At 34.5% G+C, this 13539-nt stretch overlaps 1 pseudogene; it reads left to right on the top strand.

Moving 5' to 3' along the window:
- The first annotated feature begins 932 nt into the window (after positions 1-932).
- Positions 933-3416, top strand: LOC150034991 (beta-galactosidase 15 pseudogene; annotated as a pseudogene).
- The last annotated feature ends 10123 nt before the right edge of the window (positions 3417-13539 follow it).

Here is a 13539-nt window from a genome sequence, read left to right as displayed (position 1 = left end):
GGTTTTAAATGCGAGTCACAACAAGCAAAATATCATGAGTTAAATCAACCAATAAAATCTAGAAAACGCACTTCCCCACCATGCCAATTTCCAAACATTACACATATATATCATAACATATATATATAGAATTCAACATAACAAAATAATAAAACCACTCACAGTCCTCCTGTTTATCCTTCAAGAATTTTCCAAGCATAACTCCTGGCCCGGTCTCCTTGAATTTCACTTCTTTTCCAGAAATTCCAAATTAGTAAAAAAAAATTCCTCCAGTAATTCCCTTTTAATCCAGGACTAACTTAAAAATAAAATAAGGAAGAAAATGTATACTTCCTTAGAAAAATGAGGACAACAAAAAATTGAACCTAGAGTTGAGAGACTAAAATCATATGGAAACCTATTTTGTTTACCATGTACTATTTTATTATATGACCCCAATGCACAAAATGAAAAATCAAAACATCAAAAATTTGAAGAAAGATACTCAAATTCATGAGCTTCACACTAATGAGACAAAACTCAAACTCAACTTTCACTATAATTGAATTTATTAGCCATACTTTATTACTCATGTGAAGTTGATGTCTTTAAAATTAAAACCAAAGATGAAAAATGAATACGCAAATCCTTATTGGGAAAACAGACTTTTGGTGTAATATTTTTAATTGGGTGATAGGTTATTTCAGGATAAGGTCGAACAATATTTTTGAAATTCTGTTCTGAAAAGAGTATTTTCCAAATTTCACTAAAGCAACTCATACCGATAAAGTTTGGCCAGCTAAATTCACTTACATTATTCCTATATTTAGAATTCATCAACAAATAGAGTACAAAGATTGATGGAAAGACCTATCACATATTTACGTAGATTCCTTGTATATAAACACATTGATTCCAACATAAACGAAACGCCTAAAGTTGTAAAATCAAAGATGGTTAACCTTCAATGGCTTGTTCTTCCCCTCCTTGCAACTTTATCTTGCTTTTCTTTTTGTAAAGGAGACAGTGTCTCCTATGATTCAAATGCCATAATTATCAATGGTGAACGGCGTGTTATCTTCTCAGGATCAATTCATTATCCACGTAGCACCGAAGCAATGTGGCCTGATCTTATTCAAAAAGCTAAAGATGGTGGACTTGATGCAATCGAGACGTACATTTTTTGGGATCGCCACGAACCTCGACGACGAAAAGATGATTTCTCTGGACATCTAAACTTTATCAAATTCTTCCAACTCGTTCAAGAGGCTGGGCTATATGTTGTGATGAGGATTGGTCCTTACGTGTGTGCCGAGTGGAACTATGGAGGCTTTCCACTGTGGTTGCATAATATGCCGGGAATCCAACTTCGAACTGACAATCATGTCTACAAGAATGAAATGCAAACTTTCACAACAAAGATAGTGAATATGTGCAAACAAGCCAACCTCTTTGCATCACAAGGGGGGCCAATAATCTTAGCTCAAATCGAGAACGAGTATGGAAACGTGATGACCCCATATGGAAGCGCAGGAAAAACATATATCAACTGGTGTGCTCAAATGGCTGAATCTCTCAATATTGGTGTTCCATAGATCATGTGCCAACAAAGTGATGCCCCACAACCTATCATCAATACATGCAATGGATTCTATTGTGATAACTTTAGTCCTAACAATCCTAAGAGCCCAAAAATGTTTACTGAAAATTAGGTGGGATGGTTCAAGAAATGGGGCGATAAAGACCCTTATAGAAGTGCAGAAGATGTAGCTTTTTCTGTGGCAAGATTTTTTCAATCTGGTGGTGTGTTTAACAACTATTACATGTATCATGGAGGCACAAACTTTGGAAGAACATCGGGAGGTCCATTCATTACTACGTCGTATGATTACAACGCCCCACTTGATGAATATGGAAACGTGAATCAACCCAAATGGGGACATCTCAAACAACTCCACGAATCCATCAAAATGGGAGAGAAGATTCTCACCAACGGCACCCGTTCAGACCAAAAATTTGGTAGCTTTGTTACTTTAACGAAATTCTCCAACCCCACAGTAGGGGAGAGGTTTTGTTTTTTGAGCAACACTGATGCCAGCAATGATGCTACCATAGATTTGCAGGCAGATGGAAAGTACTTTGTACCAGCTTGGTCTGTGAGCATTCTTAACGGTTGCAACAAAGAGCTTTTCAACACTGCAAAGATCAATTCCCAAACATCTATGTTTGTGAAGGTGCAGAATGAGAAGGAAAATGCACAACTGTCGTGGGTTTGGGCTCCAGAGCCCATGAGAGATACTCTACAGGGAAAAGGTACATTTAATGCAAACCTTCTTTTGGAACAAAAAGGAACCACGGTTGATTTTAGTGACTACTTGTGGTATATGACAAATGTTGAAACTAATTCAACATCTTCACTTCAAAATGTAACTCTACAAGTGAATACAAAAGGTCATGTGCTTCATGCCTTTGTTAATAGACGGTACATTGGATCGCAATGGGGAAGCAATGGCCAGAGTTTTGTATTTGAGAAACCCATTCTATTAAAAATCGGAACCAACACCATAACCCTTTTGAGTGCAACAGTAGGATTGAAAAATTATGATGCATTTTATGACACGGTGCCAACTGGAATTGATGGAGGTCCCATTTATCTTATTGGAGATGGAAATGTCACAACTGATTTGTCATCAAATTTATGGTCTTATAAGGTTGGATTAAATGGAGAAATGAAGCAACTTTACAACCCAATGTTCTCACAGAGAACAAAATGGAGCACATTAAATAAAAAATCTATTGGCAGGAGAATGACATGGTACAAAACAAGCTTTAAGACACCCTCAGGAATTGACCCTGTAGCATTGGACATGCAAGGAATGGGAAAAGGTCAGGCTTGGGTAAATGGACAAAGCATAGGTCGATTTTGGCCTTCTTTCATTGCTGGCAATGATAGTTGCAGCGCAACCTGTGATTATAGAGGCGCATATGACCCTAGCAAGTGCGTTGGAAATTGTGGGAATCCTTCCCAAAGATGGTATCATGTTCCAAGATCGTTTCTATCGGATGACACCAACACGTTGGTTTTGTTTGAAGAAATTGGTGGAAATCCTCAACAAGTCATAGTTCAGACCATCACTATAGGAACAATATGTGGAAATGCTAATGAAGGAAGTACGTTAGAGTTGTCTTGTCAGGGAGGGCATATCATCTCTGAGATCCAATTTGCTAGCTATGGAAATCCAGAGGGAAAATGTGGTTCATTCAAAAAAGGTTCATGGGATGTTTCAAATAGTCCTCTTTTAGTAGAAAAGACTTGCATTGGTATGGAAAATTGTTCAATTGATGTATCTGCAAAGTCGTTTGGATTGGGCAATGCTACTAATTTATCTGCAAGATTAGCAGTTCAAGCACTATGCTCAAAGAATCGAGTAATGTAATATATATATATATTATCAGCTCGAGCTAACAAATTGATTTTCTTTCCTTTTTGTGGTATGATTTATTAATCACAAACCTGAGAGAAATTAGAAACGTCAAAACAAGTTTTTCTTCTTAAAAAATGAAAAAAAAATGATAAAATATTATGAAGCTTCGTCTAAATAATCTAAACAACAAATAATCTGTTAGTAGAAATTATCTAACACCCAATAATAATCTAAACATGCTATTAGTATTAGCTTCTATCAGTTGCAACATGCTATCAGTAGTAGCTTCTATCAACCATAACCACTGAACACCTTTTTGCCCCTTTCTTGTCGTTCCCAAACATTTATAAGTCCATTTTCTTTTCGATGATAGCTTCTATCACTGATAAACATGCTATTAGTGATAACTTCTAGGCATTCCACTTACATTTTAGTTCGAGATTCAACTTTATTAATTAAATTCACTAAGTTGGCTATCAATGATAGATTTCTATCAAAGATTAAGCTATCAATGATAGAAAATATTAGTAGCTATCACGGATAGATTTTCATTTGCTATTTATAATTATTATTTGTTATAACAATCAAACTTGATGATTGGTTTGCTGGCGTTAAGTCACTTATGAATTGAGTACTTTCAAGTCTTGGCTACGAAACTCGACCTCATAATTCTTGTGAAAAAAGGGGGGAAGCAGAAAAAATTCAGATAAAGGAAAGAAAAATTTTAAAAATAAGAGAAAGAGAATAAGCAAAAACTAAAGAAAGGAAAGAAAATTAAATAGAAAAAAAGAAAGCAAAAACCAAAAAATGAAAGAAAAATAAAAAGATAAAAGATAAAAGAAAGGTAAACAGGGAGAAAGAAAATAAAATAAAATAATGAAATAATAAAAAAGGAAAAGAGAAGAAACAAAAATTGGAGAAATGAATGAAAATAAAAATAATAAAAGAAATAATAAAAAACCAAAGAAAGAAAATAAAAACAAAAAAAGAAAAAATCGAAGAAAGAAAAGAAAATTAAAAAAAGAAAAGAAAGGGGAAAGGAAAAAAGAAGGAAATAAAAGAAAATAAAAAATAAAGGAAAGAAAATAAAAGGGAAAAATAAGAAAATGAAAGAAAATAAAAAAAATAAAGGAAAGAAGCAAAAATAGGATAAAAGAAAGAATAAAAAAAAGAAAGGGAAGTAACAAAAACTGAGAAAGAAAAGAAAAGAAAATGAAAAAAAATGAAAAAATGGATAAAAGAAGCAAAAATCAAAGAAGAGAAAAAAAAAGACTACAAAAAAATGTGTACAACAAGATAAGACAAGGGAGGGCAAAATTGAAAATTAAAAAAATTTAAAGATTGACTAGTCAACTCATTCATATTTACAAATATTTTAAGGATGTAATACATTTTTAGATTTTTTCTCTTACTCTACTATATATTACAAATATCCTATATTTAATGGAGTCACTATATTTTCGGAAAAGAGATATAAAATACTAGTAAAAAACTAGTTGAATGTGCACGTGTTTTATCATGTTAAAAATACGTACTTTAGTTGTATTTGATGAAAAATATATGAATGTTATTAGAGGGTTAAATATAAAAAATATTTTATTTGGACTATTTGATTATCTCTTAATTTCAAATTTTAACTTAAAGCCAAAATATTTTGCTTTTTAATTTCGTCATAACCATCTTTTAATTTTTTTTTTCTTTTTGGCATTATTTTTCATTTGAATGATTTGATTGTCCTCCTAATTTTAATCTTTAGTTCAAAAACAAAAATATTTATTTATTTTTTCTAAAAATTTCGTGATAATCATATATTAGTTTAAAACACATATATCTTTTTTATTATTTGTATGATTTGATATCTTCATAATTTCACACATTAATTTAAATCAAAATATTAGTTTTCAAAAAAAATTGTGATAATCCTAGTTAAAAGAAAATTCATTTTTACTTACGGGATACACTGATCGTTACATTCAAAAGAAAATTAAAAAAAATCTATGCTATATTCTACTGCATCTGAATCTTGTTTTATGTGATCCTTTAGGTTTGAAGTTGTAACGTTGTTGGAAATGACTTGTCGTTTTGATGGTTATAGATCTTGTAGCCAGTAAACGATTACATATCTAATGTTTCAATGAAAGTGTATGACAGTTACAAACCTATTGTTTTAAAATCATTTGATTGTTATAGATCTATGTAATGCTAATCGTCTCACACCTATTTCTTCCTAAGGTTAACATAACACTCTTGACAGACGGGCACTCGTCAGAAAAGTCTTGGAAACAAGAAAAAAACTTTTTCTTGGAGAAAATCAAAGAGATGGAAAATAGGGAGAAATAAATCTATCTCTAAAATAAAACTCTTTGTCGTCTATTTATAAGAAAATAAAAAAAAAACATTTTAGATTTAAAATTAATTTTAGAGTAGTAGAATTAATGGGCATAATATCTTAGTGTGTTCAATCTACCAATGTGAGTTATGAAGACCGAATGACTGACTGAATGTACAACTGACATAGAAGCTTCAATTGCTCAATGTTTGTTGTGGATTTCATTCTTCAACACATGGAAATCTTATTTCGAATCCCACTATATATCTAATACCTTTTAGCCATTTATGGCTATAATTTGACGAGTGAAAAGGAGTGTAAGGGAAAAATACTAAGTGACTTTTGTTTGATCATGATGATCAAGTTGAGAGTTATATTTCTTTTGATGTTGAATGCTCGTTTTTTAATGTGTATTAGCTCATAATAATAGAAGACTATAACATTATGAATGAATATAGAACCCTTCTTAGGATTCAACGATTACAGTTCCCTCATGTTTTTCTTTCTTAAACTTTGACTTCCTTAATTTTCATTTGGTTTCATCTGGTATTTTCTTGAACATTTTGAAACAAAAGGTTAGGGTGTGGGTGCTAGGACACGCGCATAAGGGCAGGCTTATGGGTGCTAGACGACACGCTGCAATGCGCTAGGCATGGACAAGCATTGTTGAATGCAAAGGATGAGCGAACAGACGCTGCTAAATGCAAGAAGGGTGTGGAGTGCATGGTTGGCGCGCATGTGACAATGCACTGGTGTGCGTGAGGTATCGATTGCCCAACGATGCGTCCACAGGCTCCAACAAGCTAGTCTTCTTCAACTTTCAGCCGATAGCCCCTTGATCAGACCATCGTTTCCAATTGCATTTTCAGCACAAAATTCTCCATTTCCAGCCGAATTGAATAAAACTTTCTTACATAAAAACTTAAATAACCTTTAAAGAAACTAACCTTTGAATTTGAGCCTTTGAGTCCTCTTCACCGGCCAAAAATCAACTCATATCTTCACCATACTCAGGTTTGCCCGAATTTTAGACCAGCTTTTGGTATCCTTTGATTTTCACCACCTTTCGATCAAGATTCACCATGGTTTCCCTCCATCGTCTACTTCTTTGATCTTTATGAGATTTGGCTGAAGAAATTCTCGGTTTTCAAAAGTGAGTTGTGAACACTGGCCAATTCTACCTCCCTTTTTATATGCAACCAGCAACACATTCCTTGCCTCACTTAATTTCTTGCCAGCTCCTCCTCCAACTTTTCAACCAACTAAATCTTGTTTATCTCATACCTCATCCATTATCTTGAAATTCATATAAAAGAAATTACTTAACATTATACAATTTTTACTCGAATTCCCTAACAATTTTGAAAACTTCTAACTCTATGCCTCTCGGGTCTCACACCTCTTTCATTCCCTTTCTATATTTACAATCCTTAGGTAATTTCCTTCACATAGTTTAACTTCTTTCCCCTACATTTCCTATTTAGCCTTAGTTCTCCTTAAAAAGTAACAATATCCTTTAAAAAATTCCCTTTTTATTTTCATATTCAACACTTCTACTAAACTTCGCTCAAGTTGCAACCTTAATTTCACAGAGTTCACTTTAATTCATGCAAATCAATCCTAATGAGTTATTTAAATCTAACTTAAGCTTAAGTAAAATAACAAAAATTTAGTAAAATAACAAAGATTTAATGCTTACAAGTTATGACTACCTTATTGAAATTTTGTCCTTGAAATTCAGTGAACTGCATCAGGAGAATAGATGTGGCTACTTGGTTTTCATCCGATCTTCACCCTCCCAAGTTGTTTCTTCTACTATGTAGTTTCTCCACAGCGTTTTAACCAGTAGTATCGTCTTGTTTCATAACACCTACTCCTTCTTGTCTAGTATCCACAAGGGCTCCTCCTCATATGATAAGTTTTCCTATGCAAATCTAAGGATAATCCCGAATAAACAGGAGTTCATAATTAGCTCGGGATTAAGATCGAGTTACCTAGATCATCGAAGAGAAATAGTGTAAGCACCTTTTTCTTCTACTCTTTCTTAAAATATTATGAAGCATATAGTTGAGATTGAACTCGGGACTCGAGATAAAGTTTGATGTGGATCTCTTGTTAAGATTATAATTAAAAATAAAAAGATTTGGATTGACGTTTGTTTCATTTAGGAAGAGGAAATAAGGATTTGAGGAATAATTTGGGGGTAACAGACCTAGTTAAGCATGTAAAATAAATTCGATGATGAATTTTGCATATGCGGGATAGGTGAAAGTCAATTGTCAAAGTCAACGGTCAAATAGACAAAGTCAAAGTAGAAGAAAAGTCAACATTTTGAAAAGTGGTGAAATTTTGGTAATTTCTGAGTTTTAAAAATTTGGCTTGTTTAAGGCTTATTGGGCATAAATGTGCTGGAAATGAAAGGAAATTAATGGAAAATGATGAAAACCGAGAGGAAGAGGAAAAAAGAGAATTTGAGAGATTATGGAAAATTTGAGGTGCTTTCTATTGAAATTTCTTATTTGATGGCTTTGAGGTCAAGGATTAATCATCTGGGCACGTGTTAAACCGGAAACTGAAGCTGAAAAATGAAGAGAAAAAGGGAATTTCGATTTTTTTTTAGTTTGGCCAACCGAAGAAGATGAAAAACTTGTTTCCGAATTAGGGTCGTCATGTGAAGGCAAATTAGGCAAAATGCAACCAAATTAAATAGGAAGTAAAGAAGAAGCTCGTAGGAGGCTTTATTTGAAGAAATTTGGCTGCAAAAGTAAGGAGAACAAAGAAAAACAGTGGCGATAGAGTTGATTAATTGGTATTGTTATGATTTGTTATGATACATTAAACCTGAAATTAGAAGATATTGGGATCTAAGTCAACTATGAAGTTGATTAATGGGTTAATTTGAAGTAAACCCTAATTAGGATTAATGAGAAAAATTAAGGAAAATTGGAATAGAACTAGTTCATATTGAAGATTAATTTTAAGGTCTTGAGTAAATTTTAGAGTAATTGAAGGACCGATTTACAAAGCAAAGTCTACCTTGGATCAAATTAGGGATTTGACAAAAGTTTAAGTGAAATTGGTTATACTTGAAGATTAATGTTCAAATAATTGGATTATTGTCATGTGAAGCATGACTAGAGGATTATCAATATAATTTCAGGATAAACGGGAGATGGAGAAACCAAAATTATTAGGAGGAGCCGATTAAAAGTGAGTGGTTTATTTTTTAATGTTTTGATATAGAATGTAATTATATATGATAATATGCTATGATTTATAAAATGTGATGGGGGCTATCGGGGTCAGATGTGTTTCAGTAGCATCGTTCAGACGATCAGGGGGCTACCGGGGTCAGATGTGGCCAGAGTAGACTGGTAAGTCCAGAGGAACCTGCGCCTGTAGCACCACCCAGGCTATCAGGGAGCTACCATCGGGGTCAGATGTGGCCAAAGTATATCGGGGAGTCCAGAGTAACCTGGGCCTATGGTGTGTATCTATGCCTAGCCTTGAGGTAGCTCTGCGTGCACGTATGACCTTGTGATTTTGTTTTCACCACGGGGCGCATTCTTTGTCCAGAGTAACCCGCCGTTGTAAACGAGTATTCGGGTACAGGGTCGGTGTGGTTTTCTGATGACGCCTGAATGTTTTATAATGTGATTTATATGAAATATGATCATGCCATTGTTTGAGTAACACGAGTTTGAGCTATTAATAAATCTTATATACGTTTCCAACAATTTATAGAATATTTTTTTATAATTCATTGATGTTTGGAAAGAGAAAATTTATGTTTATACTAAATTACCACTCACTACGCTTTAGCTCATGCTTTCCATGTATTATGTTTTTCCCCACCCCAGGTAGCGACAAGTTCCTGGTGCCTACTGAGCCGTCAAACGCCACTAATGTTATTAAAACATATGTTGTATTGTTTGTGCATGTATATGAAATTATTCCAGTACAGCTAGAACTTGTGAGGTACATGTCATGGGAGGTTTTGTTCAAAATCATCCTTACCGTTGGTCTATAAATCTCTTTAAACAGTATTGTAATTTAAACTGAATCAAATTCCTAAACTCTGTTAATGAACATAGATTATTTTTGGAAATGGGTTTAGATGTCTGGGTTCGATCTTTAGTACAGGATATGTTAAGAGTTGGGACGTTAGATGTCATAGAGAGAAGTGATGTTTAATGTCTTCATGCTTCGTTCTAGGTTAGAAGGAAAATCTAGAACGAGGTGTGACAAATAGTCAGTCTTAAACAATAAACAGCGTTATAAAGTACGAGTGACTTATTTCTTGGTTCGATCTTACGCAAACTCATTGCATAGAATGCCCCCACTCCTCATATCCATACATAAACGAATTAGGATCACTTTGTTTATAGTACCTTACAACAAATTGTAACAACTATAGCATGGGCAGAATTCAATAGTGTTATCAGAATAAGACAACCAACCTAAAATTCAAGTATTCATATAGTAGCCATGGATCTTAGTTTATTGGATTAATAATTTATAAGCGCAATTTATAGATTCAATGACAACCAACCTTTATTGAAGTAATGTTGAATAACATCTTTATTGATAATTGAAGAAGTATATCAGCATGCAGCAGAAGCAACAAGGATCAATAAGTATTCTAATTCATTAATTTTGGCTGTATATAAAGCATGTTCATACCATAATAAGAGGGTTTTAAGTCATACCTTTGTACAACTTCTTTAATAACTGTAGATATATTATGTCCATTAAAGTCCATAGTTGCACTCCCCTCACTGTAGATATATTATGTCCACTCGATATAACCATGATTAGTAAGTTAACCCTTCACAGGTTGTTCGTAATAATGGCTGGGTCAAATTTCTATTTTACCCCCAAGATTACATCTTGTTCCTTAAATTCCAACTAATCCTCTAATGAACAATTGGTTTGTGATCCAGTCACTAAACCAGATCCCTCTCAGCCCAGTGAGAGGGTGGGGCCCCTTGTTTAAGACCTAGATTCAGTACTTATGTCACACCGCACCCCAGATCACCCTCTTAGCCTAGAGAAGGGCATGACTGTAGTAGTTATCAACCCTTAGGCTGACACTTACTACATAAAAACTCTTGTGGAATAACTCTGATACCAAATATAAATTATATGCAACGGGATGGCTGTAGGCCCACAATTTATTAACTTAGAAACTTAATATGTTTAGAGTATTTACAACATTAGATTTACAAGTCCCAAAACCCACAAACCCTAGTCCCTATATGAACAATAGTAACATGTGTACAATATTAACAGTAACCACCTAGCAAACGGTTACAAGTCTTTTGGTCCTTTAGTGGCAGAGCAGATACTGAGCTGTCTTCAGAGAACTTGACCGCTATCTGGGGGGTTGGGGAACAAAAACATTTGAAAACGGGGTGAGCTTACGCCCAGTGAGTGACCGAGAAAACATAGTAAATTCTCATGCATAATTTCATAAAATAGTTTTATCTGAAATATAAACTTTTGCAGCATAAATATTTTCCAAGCGTAATGAATATAAAACAGTTTTAAACATAAAATAGTATAATCATTTCTTAAATCAAAGTACTATATATCTGGTAAAATAATCCCAACACCAACTACTAGCCCAGAGAGAACCCTTTTGCTGAATCTCTGACTTTATTCACTTGTGGCCACACTAAGTACCTTAACACATTACATACTACTGCTCAGATACCTTCTCCTTGTACTTCAGTATCGAGCTACTAGGATACCTTCTCCAATGTACTTCAGTATCCCGTTGGCTTGGTACCTTCTCAAACGTACTTCAGTACCAATATATACCTTTTCCTTGTACTTCAGTATCTAGTTGGGTGGATGCCTTCTCCTTGTACTTCGACATCACATTTTACCAAAACTATTTATAAACAACTTTTCTCTTTAAAGCATGTACAGTATAACACATATACAATATAGCTTTAAAGACGGTAATCATGCTGGATAAAATCAATACATATACATATGTAAATAGTTTTTCAACAATATGCATGAGTTCAAATCACAATTCAAACTTGCTTGGAAACCACTTTAGAAAACTAGTAGGCATGAGAATTATTTTCGCAAACATGCTTTCTATAAAACGTTTGCATCAAAACAGTTTAAAAACGTTTTAGTTCGAAAACATTTTAGCCACTCACCTCGAACTCTTAGGAACTTTTCACTCTAGTAGCTCCTCTGGTTCTTTTTCACCCCTAGAATCGAGATTCAAATTTCAACTTAGATTACTTATAGTTCCGAACCTTATTTTGAAATACTTCCTTCTACAAACTTATTCTAAAATGTCTTAGGAATCTTACCCTAAACGTTAAGCTCATAATTCTTCGTGGTTTTGCCGGAATCTCAAAATCTTCAAGACTGACCCAAACTGATTCGACAGTCTGACCCTTCTGCCTTCTTCTCAACCTCCAGCCTAGTTTCTTTGAGCTTTGCCTACGGCAGCCCTACTCTGAAAACTAGATTTTCAGAGCTTTCAGGTGATTTTGAAATCACTCCAAATGCACGAGTATATTGGAAGATCTCATCGTCCAAATTTGACACATACCTCTAAACCCTCACTGCCCTCTACTTTCTCTATGAAATTTATGATTTTTGTGTGATTTGAAAATGAAATCCCAACTCCCTATTTATAGTCGTTCAAATTGCTCGTGGGATTGACAGATCTACTTGGCTGCATGGCCAAATGTTTAATCCTCCCTTTATCAACATAAGCTGACTTCATCTTGGTTGAATGTGTTCTTCCCAAACGCATTCAACACAATTTCTTAGGGTTTAAGAATTTCTCTTAATCGGACACCTAGATTTTAATTGACATTTTCCCTTACATCTTCAAGCTTTGTTTGAATTCAAATTAGGGTTTTTACATGCATAATCCACCCAAACGCGTCCAAATACATTGCCCAGAAGCTTGCTCGGCCATTCAATGCATAGGCGAGGCGTGGGTGTGACGTTCGAATTGGACAAAGCAAGGCTAGCATAGGCGCTCTCGCTCTTTCCGCTCTCGGCAGTGTCGCTCTCTTCACTTTCGGCAGTGTCGCTCTCTCCCACTTTCTCGCTAGTCTCGCTCTCTTCACTCTCGCTCTCTCCAGCATTCTCGCTGGTCTTGCTCTATCCAATCTCGCACTCTCCAGCTTTAACTTTTCTCTCCACTCTCGCTCTCTCCAGCTTTCTCGCTAGTCTCGCTCTTGGCCATCTTCTATCCAATCTCGCTCTCTTCCATTTCCTCGCCAGTCTCGCTGGTCTTGATCTCAATGATCTCGTCTCAACGATCTCGCTGATCCCACTCTCAACTTTCTCGCTCTTAGCTATTGCGAACATTGTTCTCCGTACACGTTTGCTCACCACTTTGTGATATTTTTACACGGATCTTCTAGGATAATTCCAAAATAATATTTTCTATATTTTTCCTTAATTCCTTACTCCGTACATCACCTAATTTTTCATACTTTGCCGTATTCTTCCCCGAATTTTCCAAACTTAATCTTCATATTATTCCACATTAATTCCACGTACTTAATTTCTATATTTATTCCCACTTAATAATATTCCCCAACTTTTCCAATATTATTTTCTCCTTTCAAATCTCCATTCCTTCTTTCACCAATTACACTAACTGTTTTCAACAACCTATTTATTATACAAATTTCATTGCAATTTTACCAATTAAAGCTCAACTTAAATTATTCAAGGAAAATCTACTTAACACTTAGAAATTTCCTTCCCCTTAACTTAGGATTTAACTTTCACTTAGTTAATTCCTTTTATCACTTG

Source organism: Benincasa hispida, chromosome 7 (genome assembly GCF_027475165.1).
Source record: "Benincasa hispida cultivar pf3 chromosome 7, pf3_genome.v1.1, whole genome shotgun sequence".
Lineage (NCBI taxonomy): Eukaryota > Viridiplantae > Streptophyta > Magnoliopsida > Cucurbitales > Cucurbitaceae > Benincasa > Benincasa hispida.
Note: the sequence above shows the minus strand (reverse complement) of the source record. Positions and strands in the feature narration are given on the sequence as shown.